Source organism: Erythrolamprus reginae, chromosome 3 (assembly GCF_031021105.1).
Source record: "Erythrolamprus reginae isolate rEryReg1 chromosome 3, rEryReg1.hap1, whole genome shotgun sequence".
Taxonomy (NCBI): Eukaryota; Metazoa; Chordata; class Lepidosauria; order Squamata; family Dipsadidae; genus Erythrolamprus; species Erythrolamprus reginae.
Window position 1 is genome coordinate 223,142,484 of NC_091952.1, and position 21,767 is coordinate 223,164,250.

A 21,767-nucleotide genomic window follows, 5' to 3' on the forward strand; every position below is an offset into this window, starting at 1 on the left:
TATATACTTTCTATACTAATATTGAATATTGTGATGTTAGATGCTTAAAAGTAGTTAATCCATATACTGTAAAAAGATTATAAAGCCAATGTGATTTTTGACATGCTTTTAATACTGGTATATGCTTTATGATTAACTAGCTTAAGACATTTTACAAAGATACCACAAAGATCTGTGACCTTTTATTGTAGAACTTTCAGTATCTCTTTATTAATAGCATACCCCTTGTGGTGGTCAATAATCTTTTAATGTATAAAAAACAATTTATCTCTGAGATCAACACTATAACCCATCTGTGGACCATACAAATTAAACATTCTGAAATTGGATATCAGAACAATAGGAAAACGTTCCTCTTTCCTCATAAAAATTCCCCCCTAGCCTTCAAAGTATTTAATTCAAAATTTGAATTTCAATTTGAATTTTGGTGTTTTATAACAGGGGTCTCCAACCTTGGCAATTTTAAGACTTGTGGACTTCAACTCCCAGAATTCCTCAGCCAGCTTTGCTTTGCAATTCTGGGAGTTGAAGTCCACAAGTCTTAAAGTTACCAAGGTTGGAGAGCCATGTTTTATAAACATACTTCTTCATTGCTGTTAGATGATCCAAGGATTACTCATGCAAGCCATGGCTGTGTAGTTGTATGTTTACCATATATTATTCAAAGTGATGGTTCAATATCCTCGACTGACAAGTACATGAAAGGATTTAGAGCGGAACTACACTGAGAAATTTGAAAAACTGGGAACACATTCTATATTTTTCCTGTTGATAAGCACAGGACATTCTGTGTATTCCATGCCTCCTTTAGTGCTTTGTTTGTTATATACAGTATATATAGCAAAGGCAATTGGGAAACCTGATTCACTTTTTTACTGCAGTGATTCTCTTAACAAATGTGGCAAGAAAGATAATAAAATGAAGCAAATTATCTTGCAAAATAATGGAAATGTTGGTTTGTTTTTTTTATTGTAAGTTAAGGACTGCTTGTGTTCATTGTTTAATTATCTTATCATCCAGTTTATTAGCTAAAATACATTTTAAGATTCTTTCCATGAATCAGTATCTAAGTGGACTGAATATGGAGCTTTCAGAAGTAACTCTTCTTAGATTTAAAGAGAAGACGGTTTGACTAACTTCACAATTCAATGCTCTCCTGAGGTTATGGCTCTTAAAGTAGCAACAAATGTTCCAGGAACACATCGAGCAAGATATGCATGGTCTTTAGCTGTCAATGGATGAGAAAAACAACTCTTTTAGGAAATTCATAATAACCTATTTTTGGGATTGCAGCCACCTACTGTACATTCTCTCCCTTCTGGTATATTGTAGTTAGTCACCTTATGATTCCTTGGGTGGTTTCAATTTACCATGGGACTCATATTCACTGTACCATGGCTGAATATGTTTAGGCTGTAGCCATTTTGACTCTTCTTTATTACAATCTCAGTTGGAAGTTGGTCCAAACTAATTTGTTTCATTCATTTGCTTTTCTTGCTGAACACTCTGAGGAGCTTCTGGAATAGAAGACACCTAATCATGTCTGTCTAATATAGTCAGTATATTTGAGAAAGTACAGTAATTAAACTTAAGTAATGAAGTACATTTTTTTTATTGCTTAATTGAATAAGCAAGTCTAAAATGTTGTAATGTTTTTCAAGGCTGCCTTGCTTAACATGAAGTTTAGAGCCAGGCAATATTGACAAATATTGGATCTGGGATTGTAGGATAAAGTGGGTTTGCATATAATGTGCTTGAATTGTGGTATTAATTGGCCACAAACCTGGTCTGATGGCTATTACAGTTCTTTATTGCATCCACCACAATTATTTTATTAGTTTTTTTCCTCCTCTGGATTTTTATAAACTTAGTGCCTTTTAATCTTATAGCTGTTCAAAGGCTGATATGTTATCTTGTATCTCTTCTTTTTATTATTCTGCATTTTTTTATAGTATCACCACCCTAGAATAATTAAAAGTGATGGGCAGATTACAATATTTTAAAGCAAGCAAGAATGATTTAGGAATAAGAATAAAGTGAGGTAAACTTACAGACTTTCAGCGAGTTTATTAATGAGAAATAATAATTTGCAACCAAATAGTTGTGTTTAACAAAGGCAATCATAGGAAATGTTTCTCCACATTTGTTATGTTTTTGAAACATTGTAGAGAAATATATAAACATCCTCAATTAATTTTGAAAACTGCAGCTATGAAGAAATAGTTTAAGATTATTTAAAGGAAGGAGGTTTGGCTCTATGTCAGTTGCTTGAAATAAATCAAAGCTGTACTTTAAACCTTTTCCCTTTTCATGTAGAGATGAGCTCATACCTAGGTGTGAAAAAATAGTTTCAGCTTTCAGCACATCAGGAATTACAAAATCCTTCCTTATCTATCTGTCAAAGAATCTGGTCCAAGGAGGTTAAAATCTGGAACACAATTTTTTAAACCCTGGTTCTACCAATTAACAAGTTTTTCCTTTAGGGATTATGGTGAAATTAAAGAGCATTATGTTTTTTGTTGAGTAAAGAAACATTTATATTTTTTTACTCCAATGAATTCAAAAGGTGTTACCTCCAAATGCTTCAATGTGAATGAGCAACATTAAAAAAAAACAAAAAAACAAAACAAAACGCAGTTAGCACATCCAGTGGGGATACTTCTGATGAAATCCACTTACCAGTTTCTTTTCTGAGAAGAATAACACTTTCACAGATTAACAGAGTTAAAATGACCTTGCAGGCCATCTGATTCAACCCCCTAACCAAGCAGGAGGCCCTTACATCTGCCTCTACCTAGGATCGAACACTCTAGAACAGTGAGGGCAAAGCTATGGCATGCCCTCACTTAGTCATTGTTTGCAGTAATCTATTTAAATAATTGGGAGGAATTAGTGTGATTACAATTAAGAAAACATTCTGGGATTAATATACTGCCCTAATGTACATTTCTCCAATTCTTTTTTCTTTTTCAAAAAAGATAAACTTCCGTAAACAATTAAAATAAACAAAATTAACCAACATGTTTAACATTATTTCAGGTTTTTAGGCTTACATTTCAGCAGTTCACCATTCTTTCCTCTTTATATATTGTATATCAATTACATAGTATATTGGTATATACTTAAGCCGGGGTGGCGCAGCAGATATAGTGCTGTACTGCAGACCACTGAAGCTGACTGTAGATCTGTAGGTCAGCGGTTCAAATCTCATCACCGGCTCAAGGTTGACTCAGCCTTCCATCCTTCCAAGGGGGGTAAAATGAAGACCCGGATTGTGGGGGCAATATGCTGACTCTGTTAAAAAAAAGTGCTATTGCTAACATGTTGTAAGCCACCCTGAGTCTAAGGAAGAGGGTGGCATAAAAATCGAATAAGTAAGTAAGTAAGTAAGTAAGTAAGTAAGTAAGTAAGTAAGTAAGTAAGTAAATAAAATTAATTAATTAATTAATTAAATAAATAATAAACCAACCAACCAACCAACCAACCAACCAACAAACAAACAAATACTAAATTGGTGCTATTTCTATGGGTCAGGCACACCTGCACAGAAATACATAGAAAACAGTGTATACCATCTGAACTGATTGCTGGCGCTCGAGCCGTTACCCTAGTTCTACTCCAACATACATGTGTGTGCCGTCCAGCTGATTTTTGCCTCACACAGAGGCTCTGGGAAGGCGGTTTTTGCTTTCAGAGAGCCTCCGGGGGGATGGGGGAGGATTTTTATCCTTCCATGGTTCCAGGGAAGCTTTTGGAGCCTGGAGAGGTCAGAACACGAGCCTATTGGACCCACCAGAAGTTGGGAAACAAGCTGTTTCCAGCCTCCAGTGTGCCTACGGGTGCCAGGGGAAGCTGTTTTTGCCCTACCTAGGCATTGAATTATGGGTGTGGGCACTCGTGCATTTGCGATAGCACCTGCGCATGCTCTTTCAGCACCTGAGGAAAAAAAGGTTTGTCATAACTGCTCTAGAATTTCCTCCTTCTGCTTTTTCTGAGTTAAATGAACAATTACATCTAAATGAACAGGTACGATGTGTAAATTTGTTATCTCATCATTGTGAACCCCATGGTAGTTAAGGTGAGCCATGATCATTTAATGTTTGCCCCATATCAACTGAGAATTAAACTGTTTTTTTCCCTTTCTTTCTCTAAATAAATTTTAAAAAATATATTTAAACAAATCCAATTGTGGAAAAATGAAAGATTAACAGATTTATCAATTTGAATATTTTTGGGATCGCCCCCCCCCCAGACAAAGTCCTTACAAAGATGTAAATGGCAGATATGAATGATCCATCCTGAGTGAAAGATGTGTAAAACTCAAATAGATGAGAATGTTAAATTAAGGTTTTTATAGATGTTTGCCAACATTTTCAAATTTCATTAGAAATTATTTCATTAGAAAACCTTTTCCTTCTTTAGGAAATTACTCATTCATATGAAATGAATTTTAATTCTACTTATTCTTTTAGTTACTAAATGGTTGAGGGTTGTCTGTTTGCTTTTAAAAAATGTATTAGATATGTTAATTTTTAAAAAAAAATTGATGCCAGGGCAGGAAATCATGTCAATGGTTGTTCTGTTTGATCTTGCCCCTTCTCCAAAGGAAACGACAACAAAACAACTGGTAATATATTTAGAAGAATCTGTAAACATGAAGTTTTCAAGTTACATGTTTTTCATCTGAGACATAAAGTATAATTTTGCAGGATAGTACATATTTCTAAACTGAACTCTCCTGCTTTCATTATTATTTCAAGAAAGCAATTCTACAGAAAAACAGCAAGCAATATTGATTTTAGCTGGATCCATGGGAGGATCTGAATTAAAAATCTAAGCAAAAGTTCAATATTAGACCATTATCAATAAGAATAACATAATACCAGTTTTGAGGTGGGAAATAGCCATTCTTATATCTAGCTTCTCCCAGACCCATATTTATATTTCTTTGCTTATTTGGGATTTTTGTTGCTTTGCTTTGTAACTACCATATTCGGAGTATAAGACACACTTTTTCACCCCCAAAAGAGGGTGAAAACTTGGGTGCATCCTATAAAACGAATGTATCCCACCCATCCACCCTGCACTTTTTGATTTCTACCTGCCAGCAATTTACCTCCTCGTAGAAAACAAAAGCAGAGCCTGCTTAGCACAAACCACTGATTATCTGCCTCCCAACGCTCAGCTGATTGATTGAAATTGCCGGCAGGCCCACATGCTAAATTGAAAGTGAAACTTAAGCTGCATGGAGGCAAATTGCTGGAGGTATCACACTGGGCTGAAACCAGCTATTTGTTTTTTGCTGCAAGGAGGTAAGAAAATAACTATAAATGTCTATAGAATGTTCGAATTATTAGACTTATTTTTAAAGACTGATTTATTATTAACTTAACAAAATGAAGAAGCTTTTTAAAAATAAATCCTTGATCTGAAGAGACCCAGTGCTATTGTATCTTCTTTTAAATAGGAGAGAATACTTCCAGAAAGCCACATCAATTTTAAAGATGTGTAAAAGTATAATCTGAAATGTAACAATTCTGTTTTAGTATTAAGATAAGGCAGCTGACTTAAACCCACACTTAGTCATGTTTGCAGTAGATCTATTTAAATAATTGGGAGGAATTAGTGTAATTACATTTAAGAAAACTTTCTGGGATTAATATACTGCCCTAATGTACATTTCTCCAATTCTGTGCTATTTCTTTTTTTCTTTTTTCTTTTTGAAAAAAGATAAACTTTCTTAAACAATTAAAATAAACAAAATTTACCAACATGTTTAACATTGGTTGAGGTTTTTAGGCTTACATTTCAGCAGTTTACCATTCTTTATTCTTTATATATTTTATATCAATTACTTAGTATATTGGTATACAGTAGAACCCCGACTTACGAGACTAATTGGTTCCGGAAGGAGGCTCGTAAGTCGGAACACTCGTATGACGAAACATTGTTTCCCATAGGAAACAATGTAAAGTCAATTAATCCGTGCAACAACAAAAAAAACCGCTGCCGCCGAACGCGGAAGTTAGCGTTCAGAGACAGCTGCGAAGCAGCGCACGTGTGTTAAAAGGTTGCAGCCGGCCTGGGGGGCTCGGGGGGAAGCCCCCCAGGACGGCTGTGACGTTTTAAAACACACGCGCCGCTTCGCAGCTCTCTGCTGAATCCGGAACGCTAACTTCCGCGTTCGGATTCAGCAGACAGCTGCGAAGCAGCGCGCGTGTGTTAAAAGGTTGCAGCCGGCCTGGGGGGCTCGGGGGCTTCCCTCCGAGCCCCCCAGGCCGGCTGCCACGTTTTAAAACACGCGCGCTGCTTCGAAGCTGTCTGCTGAATCCGAACGCGGAAGTTAGCGTTCCGGATTCAGCAGAGAGCTCCTTGGCGCTCGTATCCCGAATGTGAGCTCGGGAGGCGAACAAAAATGTCGCTCCCCTCCCAGCTCTTATCTCGAGTAGCTCGTAAGTAGAGCTGCTCATATGTCGAGGTTCCTCTGTATACTTAATATACTTTATTGCTGCTATTTCTATGGGTCAGGCACACCTGCACAGAAATAAATAGCAAACAGTTTATATCATCTGAAGTGTTTGCTGTTTGGCAAATTGCTGGGAGGCAGAAGCTTTTTTTCCTTGTTTTCCTCATCCAAAACTAAGGTGCATCTTATACTCCAAAAATACAGTAATCCAATGTGTTCTTATACTGGCTTACAAAAATAGTGATTATGATTGTGAGAAACCATAGGATTAATGACAAAGTAAAATATTAAACTAATTAAAAAAAACATGAATAAAATAGAATAGAATTCTTTATTGGCCAAGTGTGATTGGACACACAAGGAATTTGTCTTGGTTGCACATGCTCTCAGTGTACATAAAAGAAAAGGCTACATTTGTCAAGAATCATGAGGTACAACACTTAATGAATGATATATTTAAAAAAATGCTCCTAAACATTTCTGCTCTACAGTGGAGATATATAACTGCAAATTTAACTTGATGGTTATGTAATTATAAAAATCTTGCAGGTCTCTTCGTCCTCCCAACCATGATCTTCAATATTTCTTGTTCAACATCATAGAACAGTGCACTTATGCACTTCCCTTACTGATCTCTTAGGAATTGGGTGAGATCAACAGTGGACCGTTTGAGGGTAAAATTTTGGGGCTTTGGTGATGAATCTACAGCAGTGTTTTTCAACCAGTATGCCGTGGCACACTAGTGTGCCGCGAGACATGGTCAGGTGTGTCGTGAAGCTCAGAGAGAGAAAGAAAGCAAGAGAGAGAGAGAGAAAGCAAGAGAAAGAAAGAAAGAGAGAGAGAGAAAGAGTGAGTGAGCGAGAAAGAGAACAAGAGAGAGAGAAAGAAAGCAAGAGAGAGAGAAAGAGAACAAGAGAAAGAAAGCAAGAGAGAGAGCAAGAGAGGGAGAGCAAGAGAGAGAAAGAAAGCAAGAGAGAGAGAGAGAAAGAGAGGGAGGGAAGGAGAGAGAAAGACATAGAGGGAGGTAATGAGGGAGAGAAAGAGAGCAAAAATGAGACGAAGGAAGGAAGAGAAAGAAAGAGGGATGGAGAGAGAGAAAGAAAGAGGAAGGAAGGGAGAGAGAGAGAGAATTTTTTTGTCCAAACGTTTTTTAGCCCCCCCCCCCGCCCCGCTCAATGTACCCCAGGGTTTCGTAAATGTAAAAAATGTGCCGCGGCTCAAAAAAGGTTGAAAATCACTGATCTACAGAATCAGGTAGTGAATTCCAGGCATTAACCACTCAGTCATATTTTCTGCAGTCAAGTTTGCAGCGGTTCCCTTTGAGTTTGTATCTGTAGGGTCCAGAGATACCATACAATTTCAGTTTTATAAGTAGTTTTCATGAACCACTGAGCTGAAAGCTTTGCAGAAGTCTATGTAAATTGCATTTATTTATTTGTCCTGGTCAAGTTTTGTGGCCCATATGTTTTTGTAGTGTAGTAGTTGTAGATTGCAGGATGATTTTTTCCCCCTGAAAGCGAATTTTTTGTTTGAAAGTAGATTATTAGTTTCTAGGTGGAGGATATTGGATTGATTTATGATTTATTCCATGACTTTGCATGTGACGCAGCAGAGGGAGATTGGCCTGTAGTTTTCCACTAGAAATATAATGTTGGAAGGTAGTCTTCCACTTAGACTTCTACAGATATGGATGCTTAGCTGTGCCTTCAATTATTTTTGAAGGATGCTGTTCCCTTGCCAGTCCTGAAATTAAATGTCAACAATTGAACAAAATGTTTTCACTTTCCACTGGATATTCTACCTCAGGGCAACTCATTTCAGAGAGAATTGGCAGCCAAGACTTAGAATGTGGCCCTGTGTGAAGAGCATAAACAAACCTTTTTTATTTCAGGACATTCCAATGACTTTTGCTTTAATTTGTGTGCATAAAATTCATTTCAAAGAGATCCACAAGTATTGAATGACATATCTTTAATTTAAAAGCTAGAAAAAATTGTCTGTTAGGCGAAGCAATAGTTTAAACATTTATTTTGTAATCAAAACAAGAGAGATTTAAACTTCAGAAAGAGCCTTTTGTACTTTATTCCCACAATGCTAATATTTTGTAACCCATTATTCTGTAATTATGATAAGACTCTTTTGAATTGTACCATATTTAATTGACTGAGCTGTGAATATCTTTCCCTTTATAGTGGGGGACAAGTGAGAGTTGCAACCAATCACCAAAAGCCAGAAACAACGGAAGGCTGGTATAATTACAATAATCATTTCGTTAAATTTTAAAAACCTTGTAGCTCCTTTGTGTGTATGAACTCTAGATTTTTATTAATATCTGGCCACATTTCAAGATATATAATGTCTCCTTTATTGCTGTTAATTATTGGGTGAGAACAGAAGTCAATCGCATATGTCATCCTAAAGAATGGCCAGATAGATTTTTTGAGGAGAAGGTTTTAAGTAAGAACTAGGACAACTACAGGCAACTTTGCTTGTGAATTTCTTCAAAATATTTGTTTGTTTTGGTTGGTTGTTTATTTAATTTTTATGCCACCCTTCTCCTTAGACTTAGGGCGGCTTACAACATGTTGGCAATAGCACTTTTTAACAGAGCCAGCATATTGCCCCCACAATCCGGGTCCTCATTTTACCCACCTTGGAAGGATGGAAGGCTGAGTCAACCGTGAGCTGGTGATGAGATTTGAAGCGCTGACCTACGGATCTACAGTCAGCTTCAGTGGCTTGCAGTACAGCACTCTACCTGCTGCGCCACCCTGGCTCTGATGTTTAAACATGCTGCAATAGTTTAAAAGCAGAATGTATAGATCATGTTTGTTTTATTAGATTTGTATGCCGCCCCTCTCCGAGGACTCGGAGCGGCTCATGGCAATCAGTAGTGAGTTCTGACTTAGTTTGCTACTGTTTTGTGTGTGTGCTCACACGTACATGTGATGCTTTGGCGCATGTGCAAAAGCATCCCGTAAGGATGTGGGGAGCCTCCTGCCACTGTCGCAATCGGTCTAAACCAGGAGCAATTCACCACTGATGGCAATGTGGGTGGCAGCACCTTCCTAGTCTTCTTTGGATTCAGAAGCTAAGCAGGGTAAGTTCTGCATAATATTTCTCTCTTTTTTTTACATTAGACAGCAACAATAATTTTGTCAATTTCATTATAGCTGAGTTCATTATAGCTGAGATAAGTATTCTTCCCTATATTTCTATGTGTTTGATGTTGAATCAACCCTGGTAATTAGTAATGTGCCCCGAGTCTGTGGAGAGGGGCGGCATACAAATCCAATAAATAAGTAAATAAATAGATGTTCCAGCGAGAGTACCGTTATTTTATTTTCAATGGCCTCATTGTTGTCTATTTACAGCCATAGCAGTGCTTCTCAGCATCCATGTCAAGTCGTTGGACTTTTCCTGATCAGCCGATTGACTTCCATTGAACTTCTACCTATCTTTCCCATGAGTTTTCCCCCTACCTTCCCCAACTGTTATAGCTTGAAGCATACAACTAGGGTTTTCCTTTTGGCTTTAGCCGGTACAGCTTGCAGCTCTACAGATAAAAGAAGAAAAAAGCCTTTATGGTTCTTTTGATTAAAAAAAATAAACCTATCAGTCTAGCCAAAATGCAAGCAAAATTCTCCCACAGTCTCATGGCTATGCTTCAGAGCTGGTATTTAGCAGGTTCTGACCAGTTCTGGAGAACCAGTAGCAGAAATTTTGAGTACAGTGTTCCCTCGATTTTCACGGGGGATGTGTTCCGAGACAGTCCACAAAAGTTGAATTTCCGCGAAGTAGAGATGCGGAAGTAAATATACTATTTTTGGCTATGAACAGTATCACAAGCCTTCCCTTAACACTTTAAACCCCTAAATTGCAATTTCCCATTCCCTTAGCAACCATTTAGATTATTACTCACCATGTTTATTTATTAAAGTTTATTTAAAAAAAAATATTAAAGGCAGACGAAGGTTTGGTGATGACATATGATGTCATCGGGCGGGAAAAACCGTGGTATAGGGGAAAAAACCCACAAAGTATTTTTTAATTAATATTTTTGAAAAACCGTGGTATAGACTTTTCGCGAAGTTTGAACCCGTGAAAATCGAGAGAACACTGTAGTTTAGAGAACTGGTACATACCACCTCTGACTGGCCCCGCCCCATCTATTCTCTGCCTGCCAAATCCCAAAAACATTAACCTTGGACTGTCTACTGTTGACCTCAATCCCTTCCTATGAGGTATGTAAGGGGTATGCATAAGCGCACCATCATGCCTACCATCCCTGTCTTACTATCCTATTGTCCTCATTTATCTGCACTTATTGTGCTTATAACCTATATCTGCTATCTTGTACATGTTTGACAAACAAATAAAAAATAAATAAAATAAAAAGTCCCAGCAGATCAGAAGGAAATGGGGATAGGAATGGAGATTTTACAGTATCCTCCCCCTGTCATATCCACCAAGCCCCATCCACAGAACAGGAAGTGAAAAATTTGAATCCCACCACTGCTATTCTTATATCATCCAAAACTGGGCTGTAAACTTCATGGTTCCGCCATACAGCAGCATTAGCATAAACAGATGGAGGTATGTCAAAACCAGAGGGGAGGGAGGGAGTGTGAGGTGCTTTCTTTCATGCTGATGTAGACCCTTTCTTTCCTCAAGATGTATGGCTTCAAATCCCAGTTTATGTCAGTCAATTTCACTCTTAAATCCCAGTACTAAAGGCTAGGATTAAAGAGGCTTTCTCTAGCCTGATGCTCTGCAGATGTAGGGGAATTATGTGAGTTAAAAAGCATAAGGTTGAGGAATTTTGGATTACTGTGATCAATTAAGATAAGAAGTTACTGAGAAAAAAAATGGTGGCTCCCTACCTCCTTACTGTTTTTTTCTGATACTGGGCATTAAAGCAAAAAGTGTGATGGATATCTTCACACTCTTTGTTTCTCCCCCCTGCTTCTTTTATTGGGAGTTATTTGCAGGTGGAAAGAAACTCAGAGCAGATTAAAATGCGCTGCTCCAGTTTTGAATTTCCAGCTGTAGCCAGTGGTAACCTGAAAGCTAAAGTCTAATAGAAGATACCTGGTTTTAAATATAATATTATTAAGATACCTTGTTTTAAATATAATATTATTAAGAAGTTTTCAGATTGATTGGCCATCACATCAATGTCACAAGTCAAATATAATATGTAGCAATAGTAAAGAGATTGCCATCACTTAAAAAAAATGCTATGAGGCTATTCTGTAAAACATTTGCATGGTTTCCATCTATTTATTCATACCTGGTTTTTGAATACTGGAATATATCAGACAGATAAAAACACTGCTTCTCGACATAAACATTATGTAATTGAGTTGGTTTAGCATACAGATTCTCTAATCATAAGTTTGGGAATTACATCCAGAATCCATTTCAGTAGATCAAAAATCTCTCTACTTCTTTCAGTGGTACATTGAGATAATGGATTAGAGAAAGTAGGAAGGAACATCAAGAATGCTTGAGAAATCCAACAAAGAATGTTCTTCATTTTTCTGTAACTTATTTTCTTTGTAATATTGATTATTTCCATTCCAAGGTTGAGAGTAATCCATCAAAAGTATCCATTTCAGTGGAAACTTTATCACGATTACATTTCATTTATTGTTAGAATATTCATGACTGGGAGAGCCAGTGGTAACAAGCTCAGCCAATGAATAGCATAGCAACTCAGTTAGCCAATAGGAGCTAATTACTTCTGAGTCTGTTCAGAGAATCAAAACTGAAATTTAAGTTTAAGGCTGGGTGTAGTCCAGTGTCCACTTTGTACTCTTTCACTCTGAACTAGAAGCTGCTTGTGTTTTACTTTTACTGTTGCTACATTGAAGAACTCTGCTAATAGTATTGTAAATACTTGTATCTGTTATTATGTGTATAAAGAAGTTAATGAATCCAGCTGAATCAGTCATTTGTATGCGCTTCTGGTTTTGATTTTGCAATGAACTTTAATATTAATACAACAAAAACAATTAAGGAAGAGAAAGAAACTAAAAACAAATATATAAGAAAATAGCATAATACTGCTTCAGTTATGTATACTTAGGATTAATTACCGGGGATAGCAAGAACATTTTCCTTAATATAGGATGAGTTCAAAGAAAAGACTTGATGAAAATCAGTAAGGTAAAGCTGGATGGTTTTTCCAAGAATAAGGAGCAGCAAAGGAAAATATTTTTGAATAGTATGGTATTCTTAGGAAAGTATTTAGGATTGTTCAGAGTTGCATCCTGATATTTTATTGGGACCATGCATGAAAACTCAGCAGAATTCTTTGTCATGTCATTAAAGCTTGTCATTCCTCAAAAGCGACAGCTGTATGGGAAATTCAGAAATCTCCATTGATATCTCCCAAGTCTTTCCTGTTTGGTGCTATTTGTAAATTGTGTGCCTTGCCACCCTGGTACAGGATACATATGGGAAGAGGGCTACATTTCACAATGCCTTTTAGTCAATCAAGATTCTCAATAGAAAGGAAGGAACCAGTTTCATCCAAAGCCACATTTTGAATACTGTAATGGAAGCTAAACCAAAAATAGGCAGATCAACAAATAATGATGTGCAGTTAAGATTAAACCTAAATTTGATTTATTTAATTCAATGTTTCTTTAATTTAATTAATTATAATTATTTAATAAATGTTCTAAGAATTACAACATGGCAACAACATTTGGATTCTGTAGCTGCATCCAAGATGTTCCAGGCAGGGGTGGACAGCAGGCAGGACGGGATGGAACGCAGTTCCACCAGCGGAAATGAAGCTGCGTGCACAGCTCCAGCTGACCGGCAGCAGTCACTTCCTGGATTACCGGTCTCGGCTCAACTCTCCTGTTTTCTCCTGCTGCTGCTGCCACATCTGCACTCGTTGCTTTTTTCCTCTTTCCTCCTTCCTGGCCTCGGATGAGCTTACCTCTCTCCTGCCCAGCTCCCCTCCAGCCTCACACGGCCACCTCCTGAGTCCAGGAAGGAGAAAAGAGGAAAAAAGCAAGGAGTGCATAGCAGCAGCAGCAGGGGGAGAAAAGGAGAGCTGAACCGAGCCGAGCCGTGCCGTGCCAAAGCGATCTGGGCTGTAGTCTTTTTCCCATTGCGAAGCCCTTGCTCCACATGCAGCTAAGATGAAAAGGCATTGTGCAGCAATAATAACCTTGTAACTCTCCCTTGGCTTTCCAATATTTTTAAATCCCCCCCTCCGATCCTCCTCCTCCTCCTCGGAAAGCAGCAGGGAGACCAGCACCGGCAGGAGTTGCAGGGAGCCCTTTTTCTCCCCACTCTTTTTCTCAACAGCTGATTGGCACCCATTTACCTAGCTAACTAGCCTGAGGGGGGGGTGTGACCCAGGAAGGAGAGCGCGGGAAACGCAAAGCAAATTGTCACCACAGCGAGCAACACTGGTGATATTGTAAGTCGAGGACTTAACAGTTCACTTGAACGATGATGATTGTTCAGGCCACTCCCACCTGGTCACATGACCAGAAAACCACACCCACAAAATAGCCACACCCACAATGTGGCAGTAAAATTTTTGGCTGCCCATTACTGGTTGCAGGGCTGCACAAAAAAACCCTGGGTGTTTTTCCCACTCTGCCTTCCTACACATCTCCCAAGGCTCTCCAGAAGATGTCATTCATTTGGATATGTATTCCACTTATGTAATCCTGTTCCAATATTCATAGACTCTAAAATATTTGGATTATATATTTACCTATGATACTTGGGGAAAAACCTATCTCCAATACCTACCTGGAAAGAGCCCCCTATAATCTAAAAATCTGTTATTTATACAATACAATAGAATAAAATTTTATTGGCCAAGCGTGATTGGACACACAAGGAATTTGTCTTGGTGCAGATGCTCTCAGCGTTCATAAAAGAAAAAGATACATTTGTCAAGAATCATGTGGTACAACACTTAATGATTGTCATAGGGGTCAAATAAGCAATGAAGAAACAATCAATATGAATAAAAATCTTAGGATACAAGCAACAAGTTACAGTCATACAGTCCTAAGTGGGAGGAAAAGGATGATAGGAATAATGAGAAAAACTAGTAGAAATAGAAGTGCAGATTTAGTAAAAGGTCTGACAGTGTTGAGGGAATTATTTGTTTAGTAGAGCGAAAAAACTGTTATTGTGTCTAGTTGTCTTGGTGTGCAGTGCTCTGTAGCGACGTTTTGAGGGTAGGAGTTGCAACAGTTTGTGTCCAGGATGTGAGGGGTCAGTAAATATTTTCCCTGCCTTCTCTTATAATAAGTAACTTTGTTAAATAATTTTAAATAGTTGTAGAAGAAAAGCTAATGTTATTATAAATGGAAAAAAATGTTATATGTTTCATTTGAAATAGAATGGAACTCCCTACCGTTATTACTTTAGTTGTTACTTATCACACATTAAGGTTTTCATGCTTCAACAATTTTATCACTACAAATTCCTATATATATATTTATGTATGTAAATATACACTATTAAATAAAATAATTTTGCTAAGTGAGTTGTAGTTCTAAAACCAAGTTAACCTTTAAATCGCCTTTTCATAGGCTCATGTATAACAAACAGTTTAACAACACAAGTTTAACTACTGTTCTAATTACTGAATACTTTTTTGTCAATGTGACTCAGACTCTTAGGCATTTTAGAAAAAAGAACAAAGCAAGTATCATAGTTCTTTTTTATTTTTGAGTACATTATAGTAATTTGTAAGTTTTTGGGACAATCATCACTGCCTAATGTTTATATTGCAATGATGGTGTTAGTTTCTGTCTGACAATTAAATAAATAAATAAATAAATAAACAGTAGTCATGCTGGTGTGCTTATGCATGCCATAATATATAAATATGTATATAAATATAAATATAAGTTTAATAACAATAACATCAGAGTTGGAAGGGATCTTGGAGGTCTTCTAGTCCAACCCCCTGCTTAGACAGGAAACCCTACACTACTTCAGACAGATGGTTATCCAACATCTTAAAAACTTCCAGGGTTGAAGCATTCACAACTTCTGGAGGCAAGCTGTTCCACTGATTAATTGTTCTGTCAGAAAATTTCTCCTTAGTTCTAAGTTGCTTCTCTCCTTGCTCAGCTTCCATCCATTGCTTCTTGTTCTACCCTCAGGTGCTTTGGAGAATAGGTTGACTCCTTTGGTAGTCTTCTCTGCACCTTTTTTAGAGTCTCAGGATCCTTTTTGCATTGTAGGGACCAAAGCTGAATGCAGTACTCCAAGTGTGGCCTTACCAAGGCCTTATAAAGTGGTATTAACACTTCATGTGATCTTGATAGAATCATATATATTTATATACGGATATAAGTATATGTAGATTGTTTTGAGTTCGGGTTTTGCCCTGTGTAATATTTTGCATGTTTATGCGACGTTTCGGTGAAATCACATCCACCATCATCAGGCTGAAGTTCCCAAGCTTCGTGCTGTTGTAAAATGGAATGTTTGCAACTGTCATTTCTTCTAGTGTATAGTGTGGGGGTGGAGATTTGGTTTGAATGTAGCAAATAGATTGGGTGATTATGTTTCAGTGATCTGATTGGTTGGTGTAATCATAATTATTAGAAGGATTGACATGGTGATTTTTATGAAGTGTTTTTTTGTTTAAGGCTGGTTTCCAAATTTCAAAATTCCAAATTCATAATTATTAGAAGGATTGATATGGTGATTTTTATGAAGTGTTTTTTTTGTTTAAGGCTGGTTTCCAAATTTCTGGTAGGTGGGACGTGTCATCTCTTTTATTCATGCAAAGGGGGCTCCTCTCAATTTCTATGGCTTCTAGAGCAATTCTTCTATATAAATTCTCTGTTTTGTGAAGTAATTTAGTTTTTTCAAAGTCAATTTCGTGCCCTGTTTTTTTAATGTGCTGGACAAGGGAGGAAGTCTTTTCTTCTTTTTTAACTGCATTCACATGTTATGCAAGGCGTGCACTTACTCTTCGGTTGGTTTGTCCAATGTATGTGGCTGCACATGTTTTGCAAGGGATTTCATAGATTCCTTGGTATTCCAATTGGATTTTATCTTTGGGGCTCCTTAGGATATTAGATATTTTTTGGTTGGTGCAAAATGAAGTTTTGATGTTATGTTTGTGCAGGATTTTACTATAAGTATATATTTTACTATAAGTATATATTGATATATTGATAAATGTACTCAGATGTACATTTTTTTCAGTGACTGCGGCCTGCTTCCTGCCTCTTGAATTTGAAGCTCAGATGATTAATAACTGACTCTTTTAAACACAGACTGATAATCACCCAAAGTCTAGTGAATTATATTTAGCTTGATGAGTCCTTGACATGTCAAAAATATGTTGTTCATGGTGTGGAGAGTTTGTGTTAAGTCTTCAAGTTTCTTCAGTTATAAATCCATCCTTTTTGTTCTAAGTAGGACAATTTCACTTCTTCGTCCTTTCAACTTCCAGACTTTGCGTTCACAGCATTCATATTCACATTGTTGATGTATAGTTGCTGAGTTGTATTCAGTTATAATTTATTTATTTCAATACACAAGAGCAAATTAAGTAGATTCCTCCCCTTTCCTGTGACAAAAATTTGCAATAACTTGTTGGAAATAGTCATATTTGACTATTTTAAAGGCAACTGGGCTCATTCATCACTGCAGTCATATTATTGCTGAGAACATTTCTACAAGACTAAATGGAGCGCAGTGGTCTGATTCTTAATTCTTCTCAGCTTTATGATCTGCACATCTGAACCTTTGTCACGATTTTTACATTTGCAAGGAATAAAAACCAACGCAGATAGGTCTGATATTTATTAATTCACAAACAATAAAACAAAACATACATAATGTGCTGTGAAAGCTGCAGGGTTCTAAGAAATACATATTAACATCTGCTGATTAATCTTATTGCTTCATTTAACAGACTTATACTTGCTCTGGGCTACTTGCAATTTAACTGTCTAGCTTTTTCCCATCTGGATGAAAGTGCCTGACTATTTTATGAATTTTGGTTCTTATGCAAGCAAGAATAATGAAAGATTTATCTGTCTGTCTCTATCTCTGTCTCTATGTCTCTGTTTCTCTGTATCTATCTATCTATCCATCCATCCATCCATCCATCATCTATCATCTATCATTTATCTATCCTAATCTGTATATCTGTTTTCTATCTACTTATCCATTCATTCATCCTTCACAGTTCCATCATAGGCAGCATATAGATCAGGGTATCAAACCGGTGGCCTACCCACAGTTAAGCGAAGGTAGAAAAAGTTGCAATACTTCATGTGACCACAAGGTGATGCCACGAGTTTGACATCCCTAATGTAGATAACTAAGATGTGGATTGCTTCTTAAGATTAATTTTAGGAATATTATTAAGTTTGCAAAATATGTAGAATATATTTTTCCCTTTTAGACTTAAGCCCTTCCTAATCTTTGGATTAGCTTCAGAAGTCATCAGCTTTTAAAAAATATATGAAGGAAGGCAGCAGAATGAAACATGCCTAGAATAGAATGGAATAGAATTTTATTGGCCAAGTGTGATTGGACACACGAGGAATTTATCTTGGTGCCTATGCTCTCAGCGTACATAAAATAAAATATACATTTGTCAAGAATCATGTGGTACGACACTTAATGATTGTCATAGGGGTCAAATAAGCAATGAAGAAGCAATATTAATAAAAATCTTAGGATATAAGCAACAAGTTACAGTCATACAGTCAACAAGGAAGGAAATTGGTGATAGGAATGATGAGAAAAACTAGTAGAATAGAAGTGCAGATTTAGTACAAAGTCTGACAGTGTTGAGGGAATTATTTGTTTAGTAGAGTGATGGTGTTCGGAAAAAACTGTTCTTGTGTCTAGTTGTCTTGGTGTGCAGTGCTCTGTAGTGACGTTTTGAGGGTAGGAGTTGAAACAGTTTGTGTCCAGGATGTGAGGGGTCAGTAAATATTCCCCCCGCCCTCTTTTTGACTTGTGCAGTATACAGGTCCTCAATGGAAGGCAGGTTGGCAGCAATTGTTTTTTCTGCAGTTCTGATTATCCTCTGAAGTTTGTGCCTGTCTTGTTGGGTTGCACAACCAAACCAGACAGTTATAGAGGTGCAGATGACAGACTCAATGATTCCTCTGTAGAACTGAATCAGCAGCTCCTTGGGCAGTTTGAGCTTCCTGAGCTGGCGCAGAAAGAACATTCTTTGTTGTGCTTTTTTGATGATGTTTTTGATGTTAGGTGACCATTTTAGGTCTTGAGATATGATAGAACCTAGAAATTTGAAGGTCTCTACTGTTGATACTGTGTTGTCTAGTATTGTGAGAGGTGGAAGGATGGAAGGGTTTTTCCTAAAGTCTACCACCATTTCTACGGTTTTGAGTGTGTTCAGTTCTAGATTGTTCTGGTAGTAAACAAATTGGTTTTAATGTACGTGAGTACACTATTTACAGGTTAAGGCCCCTATTTAGCCTTTATATAATAGGCTAGGATATACCTACTATACATGCAATGCAGAAAAAAGAACCAGGAGAGTAGGAACCACCAAAACAAGCCTAGATTTAATTAAAGCATAATTAAAATTTATTTAAAAGAAAGTAACATGATGAACCCTTTTGTATTAAAAGTTTTCTCACCCACCATACTTCAAATTGACAGTTAAGTGAGAAATTCTGGAGAGGTTTTGACAGCTGCGCTCAAGGTTCAGGATCTGCACCTGGCCTCAAGAGCTCCGTGCTACATAATTTAGCTTTTATTTTAAATTATCTACAACTGTTTTGTCTTGCTACCAAAATTATCTTGGAAATTAGATGAATACAAATGAGGGTTATCGCATCTAGGATAAACAATCTACACAGGCACCAGCTTTCAGCAAATAGATACATTAAAAATATTCTAATGGTCCTCCAGAGTTTTGCAGTCTATGTATGGTAACCTTAACCTTAATACATGCAGTCCATGTATGGTAACCTTAACCTTAATCCCGAAGTAAAACCTTTTTTTTTTAACATTAATTTTCAACATCAAAGTAATTTCATAACAAAAGCCATAGATTTTCAAAACAATGAACATAGGATTGAAATAAAAATTCTCGATAAATTTTTCCCAAGTTTATTTTATTTTTGAGATAGGTATGAGCAATATTCTTAGAAACAGGACTCTGATTTTGACTATTGTAACCCTGTGCCATGTATTTTTCAAATCTCCACTAGATGGCAGGAGAGGACACAGAAGTGAGCTGATGCATACTAATATAGAAGTTCATATTTGAATGCTACTTTCTGACATGTTCAAGATAAAAAAGACTGCCACATTTAACACAGTCTTAGTGAAAAAATTCCCTGTAAAGAATTGCTAGTATAGTAGTGCCCTTACATCACTCTATAGCAAGACACTTTTGAAATTCTGTATATAGTTCTAACCACCATATTTAAAATGTTTGTTTATTTATTTATCTATCTACCTATCTGTCTGTCTGTCTGTCTGTCTGTCTTGTCTGTCTGTCTATCTGTCTCTTATCTACCTATCTATCTATCTATCTATCTATCTATCTATCTATCTATCTATCTATCTATCTATCCATCCATCCATCTATCCATCTATTTGATTTATATGCCGCCCCCTCCAAGGAAAATACAATACAATAAAAAACAATGTAAGCACCCTAATCCAATTAAATTAAAACTAGTTACTCTAAAAACCCTAATAATATTAAAATCAATCATTACCATTCACACAACAAACATGCATTACATTCGTCTGCCAGAGAACTAGAGTCTAATAGCCTCCTTGCAGCATAAGTCCGTGGAGAAGGGCGGCATACAAACCTAAATAATAAATAAATAAAATAAAATAAATGAGCATGGGGGCAGTGCGAATCTCTAGGGGGAGCTAATTCCAGAGGGCCAGAACCGCCCAGAGAAAGCGCTTCTCCTAGGCCCCGCCAAGTGACATTGTCTAGTTGATGGGACTTGGAGAAGGCCAACTCCGTGAAACCTGACTAGTCGCTGGGACTCATATGGCAGGAAGCGGTCCCGCAAGTAATCTGGTCCAATGTCATATAGGGCTTTTGGGTCATAATCAAAACTTTGAATTGCATCTGGAAACCAATTGGCAGCCAATGCAGTCTTTGGAGTGCTGGAGAAACATGGGCATACCTGGACATACCTGGGAAGGCCCATGACCGCTCGCGCAGATGCATTTTGCATGATTTGCAATTTCTGAACAATCTTCAAAAGTGGCCCCATATTGCAGGATTGGAAAAGTTTTTTTTGTTTTAAAAAAGGCAACTCCCAACATTAGGTTAATTAGGTAAATTAAGCTCGCTATGATGAATGATTGCTCAATTGCCACTTTTTAGTTTGGACGAAAAGTGAATAATATAACCAAGTATAGTATGAAAACTGAAGATACAGAGAAAACTTTTTCCAATTTCCTCCCTGTATTAAAATTGCAGCTCATCCATATAAATGTTGGATTATTCACCCCCAATTAAAAGGACTTCTTTATACAATGCATATAAAACTGGAATTTGGCTTTAAAAGAAATATTACTTATGAACTGTGGGACCACTATGTCTCTACCTATTTTTTTACGAGCAACTCAGAAACATATTGTTTTCTAGTGCAGGCTTACGTCCCACTTAAAATGCTATTTATCTATCCATAAATCAGCATGATATAAAACTTACACATACCCAGACATAATGATGGAAAATCCTGCTTCCCTTATTTATTGTGCAGAAGCAGGGATCAAATGCTACCGGTTCGTCCCGGTCCAGGTGTACCAGTAGTGGCAACTGCTGGCGGCTTGGAGAACTGGTAGTGGCGGCATCATGAGGCTCCGCCCACCCACCATTTTCTTGTTTTTAAGCATTTAACCATTCTGCACATGTGCAGAGAGTGAAAAAAAAATGCATGCAATGGACATGCACTTCCAAACCGGTAGGGAAGGACATGCACTTACAAAAATGTGTAGAAGGTACATTAAGAAGAGCTTAGCTCTGACACTCATTGAAAGAAATGTTTGGGATTGCACTCAGGATAAAATTGCTCTGCTCATACATTCTCTTTTCGGCAGTGACAAGCTGCTTAAAAAGAACATATTAGTTTAACACTAGTTAAACTAAAGATAACTTTAAGATGCATCTGGGTTGGAGATGAGAAGAAAGCAAGGTCATGAGGACACAGCAATAAAAAGAGGTTGAGGGACAGGTTCATGCCATGATTAGGTGGCAGTGGGGAAAGGTTCTGCAATAAACAAATTGTTGAACTGCCTTGACCATTGGCTTGATCCAGCA

General features: G+C 37.2%; 1 protein-coding gene across 1 annotated transcript in view; it reads left to right on the top strand.

Moving 5' to 3' along the window:
- Nucleotides 1–21,767, top strand: part of CNBD1 (cyclic nucleotide binding domain containing 1) — a 154,817-nt gene that overhangs the window by 20,855 nt on the left and 112,195 nt on the right. The window lies entirely within an intron of this gene.